Source organism: Hirundo rustica, chromosome 14 (assembly GCF_015227805.2).
Source record: "Hirundo rustica isolate bHirRus1 chromosome 14, bHirRus1.pri.v3, whole genome shotgun sequence".
NCBI classification, from domain to species: domain Eukaryota; kingdom Metazoa; phylum Chordata; class Aves; order Passeriformes; family Hirundinidae; genus Hirundo; species Hirundo rustica.
In genome coordinates this window covers 16,817,537-16,824,650 of record NC_053463.1, presented here as the reverse complement: position 1 = coordinate 16,824,650, position 7,114 = coordinate 16,817,537, and positions in this window count along the sequence as shown.

Here is a 7,114-nt window from a genome sequence, read left to right as displayed (position 1 = left end):
TTGCCTGGTTCACTAAATGTGTCTGTAATTGTCTCATGTTAGTAGACTGGTGTTTGCTAAGCTACTACAGTTTGTTTGGGGATGAAAATTACATGCAAAATAGAAATATCAGCATCTCCACTCTATAATCTTGCCTTAATTTTCTCTCTCATCAGGTTGATACCACTAATTAATGCTCCAAAAACTGAACTTGCATTTGTTGGTATTGGTTCATCCACGATCTCCTCAGCTAATCGCTGGATATTTAATGCTTTGGTCCTGGTTTCCTTTCAAGTCCCCAGCCAGGTGGTGAGGGATGCTCTCTGTCTTTTCTGTGGCTGCCAGGGCTTGAGCAGAGCTGGTCTGTTTGGATTCCTGTTGTGAGGATTGCCCAGGAGCTGCAGTGCCCACGGTGCAGTTGTGTGTCTGTGTCTGTGACACTGGAGAAGGAAAATCACCGGATGAAGGTGAGGGGATGGTGAGAGACGAGGAAGCAGCTCTGCAGGGAAGGACCAAGGAGCCACTGGGATCCTGGGGTGCTTTTCCAGCAGGTCAGGGCTGATCCTGCCCCTGTGCCCAGCCCTGGGGGCACCTCTGGGTGCTGTGTCCAGCTCTGCATCCTCAGCACAGCAGGGACAGGAGCTCCTGGAGCTGGGGAAGGGCCTGGAGCATCTCCGTGCCCAGGAGAGGCTGAGGGAGCTGGGGCTGCTCAGGCTGGAGAGGAGCTCAGAGCTGAGAGGGGCCCTGAGCCCTGGGTGTCCCTGGGTGTCCCTGGGTGTCCCTGTGTGTCCCTGGGTGTCCCTCGGTGTCCCTGTCTGTCCCTGTCTGTCCCTGTCTGTCTGTCTGTCCCTGTGTGTCCCTGTCTGTCCCTGTCTGTCCCTGTCTGTCCCTGTCTGTCTGTCTGTCCCTGTCTGTCCCTGTCTGTCCCTGTCTGTCTGTCTGTCCCTGGGTGTCCCTGTGTGTCCCTGTCTGTCTGTCTGTCTGTCTGTCTGTCTGTCCCTGTCTGTCCCTGTCTGTCCCTGTCTGTCTGTCTGTCCCTGGGTGTCCCTGTGTGTCCCTGTCTGTCTGTCTGTCTGTCCCTGTGTGTCCCTGTGTGTCCCTGTGTGTCCCTGTGTCCCTGTCTGTCTGTCTGTCCCTGTGTGTCCCTGTGTGTCCCTGTCTGTCCCTGTCTGTCTGTCTGTCTGTCCCTGTGTGTCCCTGTGTGTCCCTGTGTGTCCCTGTCTGTCTGTCTGTCTGTCCCTGTGTGTCCCTGTGTGTCCCTGTGTGTCCCTGTCTGTCCCTGTCTGTCTGTCCCTGTGTGTCCCTGTCTGTCTGTCTGTCTGTCTGTCCCTGTGTGCAGAGCAGGCCCAGGCTCTGCTCCAGGCCCAGCAATGGCACCAGAGCCCCGGGCAGGGACTGAGCCCAAGAACTGCCCTGCACAGGAGGCACAGCTTCTGCCCTGGCAGTGCCCAGCCCTGAGCAGATCGTGCACAGAGGCTGTGGAGTGTCCCTCCCTGGGGATATCCCAGATATTCCTGTGCCCTGAGCTCTGGGATGGCCCTGCTGGAGCAGGGAGGTGGCACCAGGTGAGCTCCTGTGGCCCCTTCAGCCTCACCCAGTCTGGGATTCTGTTAAGGGACCTGTCCAGAGCAAGACAAAGCTGAGCTGGCAGAGCCCAGAGTTGGGGGCTGCTGTGCAGGAACGTGGCCAAAGGAGGAAATGTTAAAGAGAGAGCAGCTCAGGCTGAGGCAGGAGAATGTTCAGGCTGTTCCACCTGAGGTTCTGCTGCTGGGGTTGCCCAGCTCAGCCAGTTTGTGTCCTTGCAGCTTGGAGGCAGGGTGGAAAGGACACTGAGGGGGAGGAGGTGACCAGCCCCGAGGAGCTGCTGCAGGTGCAGTGTCTGGCTGCAGCTTTTCTGCCTGCTGGTGCTGGGATTTTGTTCTGTGCACCCAGGGGCGGTGGGGGAAGTGGCCAATGTCATTGCAGGGCCCCTTGGCAAGGTCACAGCAATCAGGAGAGGATTCTGTGGATGGAGAAAGGGCAAACATCACACACCCAGTGAAGAATTCTTCCCTGGGGAGGGGTGAGGCCCTGGAGAAGCTGTGGCTGCCCCTGGATCCCTGGAGTATCCAAGGGCGGGCTGGAGCAGCCTGGGACAGTGGAAGGTGTCCCTGCCCATGGCAGGGGATGGGACTGGATGAGCTTTAAGGTCCCTTCCAACCCCCAGCATTCTGGGATTTTATAAGAAAGGTAAGAAGAAGAATTGGACAATTCTGAAACATTTGATTTAACCTGACTCTCAGGGAGGTGATGGGGAGCTTTCTCCTGGAATCTGCTTTAAGCGAGATGGTGATTGGGAGCAGCCAGGATGGATTTAAGGACAATTATGCCAAAGGAACCTGATTGCCTCTGGGATGAGACTGGCTCAGAGCACAAGGGGAGAGCAGTGGGTGTTGTCTACTGGACTCTGCCACAAAGGCACCCACGGTATCATTTTACCGGCCTGGTGGGTGAGGTGTGGATTGGGTAAATGGGCTGTTAATTGGATGGAAACCAGCCTGGATTGCTGGTCTCAGCTGCTGGTCAGCAGTGGGTTAGCAGCACACAGAGCTTACCAGAATGGGCTGAGAAAACTCTGCTTGTTATCACGATAATTTTAGGAAAATAAATCCTTTGCTCCCGAGGGAAAGAAATACTGTGCTCCTTAAGAAATATATTTATTTTGGTTGGAAGAGGGAAGCAGGCTGGTTGTGGAATGCAAGCTGAAAATAGACATGGAAGTTCTAGAGGGTTATATGCATTGTGAGCTCTTTTAAAAACCTTCGCAGTTGAAATCACTCTTTCAGTTACTGGTTTGGACACTCATTAATGCCCATTCCCCCTCGAAGTGCAGAAAAAATGAATGCATTTCCAAAGTTTTGATTATTTTTTTGAGGCACATTTGGCACTGGAACTTTACTCTCTGGAGCTGGTTCCTCTTTTCTTATAGTGGCCTCCTGCTAACTTAAGGTTTCATCTGCATTTTTATTTGTCTGCATCTTGAACAAAGTAACTTAGTGGACCATGTAAGATTTGATAGATAACAGGTTTTTTTTTAATCTAAACCCAGCAATTTATGGTCAAAAATCTCGCTATCCCCCTTTGACCAAATATACTTCAAACAGTGTAATTACAGGGGATATCTCGTTTCACAGCTCACAGACAAAGCAAATGTGTTTGGTTTACTTTATTAGATTTCTTATAATATGTTCATACAAACCCAAATGTGCATATACACACTTTGTCAATACTGCCAACTGCAATTTATTAAGTTTTATAAATTTTTTCCACTAGGTCACTATGTTGTTAAACAGAGAGTGAAAGCAGGATCAATGCTAAAGATGGGAAGGCGAAATTTCCGAGCAAACAATCTCAGCTTTCTCTTAATAAGTTTATGAGGGATATTTTTGAGGAAGCCTAATTAATCACATGCCTGAGACCTCTCTTAAAGCAGTTGTACAATAAGAAAAGAGAAGAAGAAAACAAAGGTATGTGGGCATAGGCTGTAGCTGATGCTGCTGCTTCCCTGTTCCTGGGTGCTGCAGAGCCCCTCAGTCAGTCTCTGTAATCCAGAGCAGGAGCTGGGAGCAGCTTTGGGGGTAGATCTCGTCGTGATGAACTCGGAGGCCCTGGGAGAATCTCTTGGTGTTGACAGCCCCTGACAGTAAATGTCACATGGATTCCGAGGGAGCTCAGAGCTTTCTGGTGACTGCTATGAGAAGAGACACGGTGACAGCAAACCTGATTGATGAGCCGTGCCACGAGGACGGGCAGCTCTGGGTGGTGATTGTCTGTAATTGAATGGTCCACGGAAGTTATTTCTGGGTTTCCACAAACACTCCAGGAGACTTTTCACAGGGGAGGGGTGTGAATTCCGACTGAGGTGCTCTGCAAGCCCTTGTTAAGTCAGCCCTAACAGAGTTTAAAACCTAACAGGCTGCTTCAGCTGCGTGCCCAGAGCTCTAATGAAACAAACGACACGTGGAGATGGTCAGTCCTGCAATTACCTGTAGGAACTTTCCTTTGGCAGCTTCTGCCTCCTCTTTTTAGTGCCTTATCCTGGTGGCCGAGCCGTGTGATGTTGGTGACGGAGGTTGTCCCCGGCCGTGACACGGCCGCGCTGTGACACCGGCTCGTCCAGTGACGCTCCGGGCTTTCACCGTGAGTGTGAGACCTCCGAGCCCCTCACCCAGCCAAGCACTGCTGGCCCTGACCAATTAAATTGGCCTCTCTCTCATTAAAACCCCTGTGCAGGCTCTGGCGTGTCACAGATCTTTAAAATCTCCATTACGAATTCCACTTTCTTGTGGGTATTTTTAGTTTCTACTTGAAGAAATGATTATTGTCTCTTGCACTTAAACATATCGGTTTCAGCTCCGCAGACATCTCCTCTGGGCCACAGTCAAAGACCTGATCTGACTTGAACTGCTGAATCCTCGGGGAGGATTTCAACACAGCTCCGAGCGCTCGGACATCGGAACTGTGCAAGGAGGAAGAGGGAAAGAAATCCAAGCCCTCCCCCCTTGCCTTTGGTTAGGCAGGAGCACATCCCTTACAGATTTACTTGGTTGTGCCAATTTAATGTGATTTCTTCTGAGGGCCTGGAACCGCTCAAGGAAGGCTGACAGGTTTTATCAACGGAATGGAAACCGAAGTGATAAGGTGAGAGTTGTTGACCTGATAACTAACAAACAGAAAACTCCAGTGTCCCTCCAGCTAAATATTGCACTCCTCAGGTAAGTAAACGACGGCAGCAGCTGTGGCCTTGTCACTGAGCGAGAGAGGGTTTGAGTGCGGAGGAGCAGGAGGTGAGCTGTGAAAACAAACACATTCACTTTGCCACAGACTATTTCCCTCTATTACTTTTAATGAGAGCTAAACTCCAAAATGCACAATGGGACAATAATATTGTGGGGAGAAGGAACTCTGCGTGCAGCTCCAAAATTCCAGACACCCGGTTTGCAATTAAAATGGTTACTGGTGCATTATGAATGGCACGCCAGGAGTTTGAGGCTGTTACCAGGTTTGGCACCAGTGGTACAAGTCAGTGCACGAGTGACTGGAAGGCAGAGCTGAGCCAACAGCCTGAACCCACAGTGCTCAGAGGAGCTGGGAAATGAGAGAAGTGTGAAAAGGTGAGAGGAGCCGTGTTAAACACATCCCTGAAGGGGCTGGCAAGGAACAGCTGGGTCACCATAGGCAGATGTTAGTAAACACAGCCTAAGTGTGTGTGTGTGTGTGTGGTTATTACTTTTATTTATTTTAATTCTGAGATTGTGGTGGGGAAGGACAGCTGGGTAAAGAAGTGGAGACCTCTAATGAGCAACGATTTCGAGGTGATGGGCACAAAAAACACTGCAAGCCTTTCATTCCTCCTTTCCCCTTCTATCTCCCTGAAAGCACGCTGGGATTATGTAGGAAACGGAGCTGTCACAGTCCTCCCAGAGCCCTGGGAGTTGTTGCCTGACAGGATATGAAGGCTTCAGCAGCTGAACAAAGAGGCACACGACAGAGCTCGTGTTCGGTGTCCGTCTCCCCTTGCTGGCACCTGGCCTGCTCGGCGCAATTGGCAACGACAAATGCCGAGCGATCCCTTCCTGCTCAGCCTCTCATTCATGCTAACTCTGTTTCTCACATGAAAGCAGTTCTGTACTCCCCATGTTTGTCATCCTGCCATGTAGCTTTTCTTTTTGCTGTTAGAGTTTCTTTTTGTCTCAGGTGAGGGTACCAGAGGTGCCTGGCTGTTGGAGAAGCAGAGCCACCGCGAATGTAAACAGGGGCAGGGCTCTACTTTTCACTCCTAAGAATTTGACACGTTGGGATTTTATTTATTTTTTTTTTTTGCCTGCTCTTGAGCAATGGGGTCATATATTCATAGAATATGCTGTTATAATGTTGAGATGCATTTCCTAAATTGTGCAAACTAGCTCAGAGCCCGTCACTCTCTGTGTAGAGTGCTGCTTTTTGTGGATAACCAGATTATAGTTGTCAGGGCTGAAATTTATCTTCCACTTTGTCAGGAGGCTTGCTCAGTGTCGTGGCATCTTGAACTTTTTGCAGTAAATATTATCCTAATTAATTTAGTTTTTATCAGAAAACTTCTTCACTTCTCCCCCAACTTTTCAAATAATTTTTGAGCACATTGAACACCGTGGACCTTAATCCCCATGGGACTCCACTGCTGATCATCTTCCACTGTGAGAACTCTTGTTTTTAGGATAATCTTCTTTTTCCAATGCTAAACTGTAACACTGCGAGGTCCTTACCTGTAGTCCCTGGCTGTTTTAGTTTATTTAAAAGCCTTTGATGAGACCTTCTATGCATGAGGTTTCTGGAAGCTTGGGGTGAGTTGGAAATGCAGGGAAAAATTCTCAGCTGGAGTTCTGCTATTTACATGCTTTTGACTCCTTCAAAGAATTCCAGTAGATTTAGAAGGCTTGGGTTCCTTTTACAAAAGTCATGTTTGTTTTCCCTTAATGTGTTACTTTTATTCATGTATTCACTAATTCTGTTCTTTACTGGAGCCTCAGCCAACATGACCCATATGGACATTGGGCTTAGTGGTCTGAGGCTTTTTGAATCGCCACTGGATTTATTTTAAAAACCTGATTTCTTATTAGTTACCTTCCAGTCCTTTGATAATCACAGCAATTTTCAGCAAAAGGTTACGTACTCAGGGTATTAGCTCAGTGATGATTCATATTTAACATTCTATAAAAACCTTGTGTGAATTCCATCGGGCGCCCAGTGAAACATTGTTATTCCTTTTATCTGCTTATTAATCTCCTCTTAACACCCTTAAATTAAGACAAGCCTTCTGTGAAGGCCTTATAGACAAGATCCTGGTTGTAGAGTTTCCAGGGTTCTCCAGGTGAACAGACGTTTGAAAAAAACCCTGAGAATTTGGGATTTTTCATGTGAGTGCCTCGTGTTTTCTGAGTGCTCCTTCCACACCTGTGTGGCTCCTTGCTCTTGATGTGTTCAAGAAGGATTTATAACATTCTTCTCTATTTCTTTAGCAAACTGCTTCTAAACTCTTTCTTCTGTCTGTGTTATTGTGATTTTACATTTAGTCTGCCAGAATTTATGTTCTTTTTAGATTTCCTTCTTCAGACAC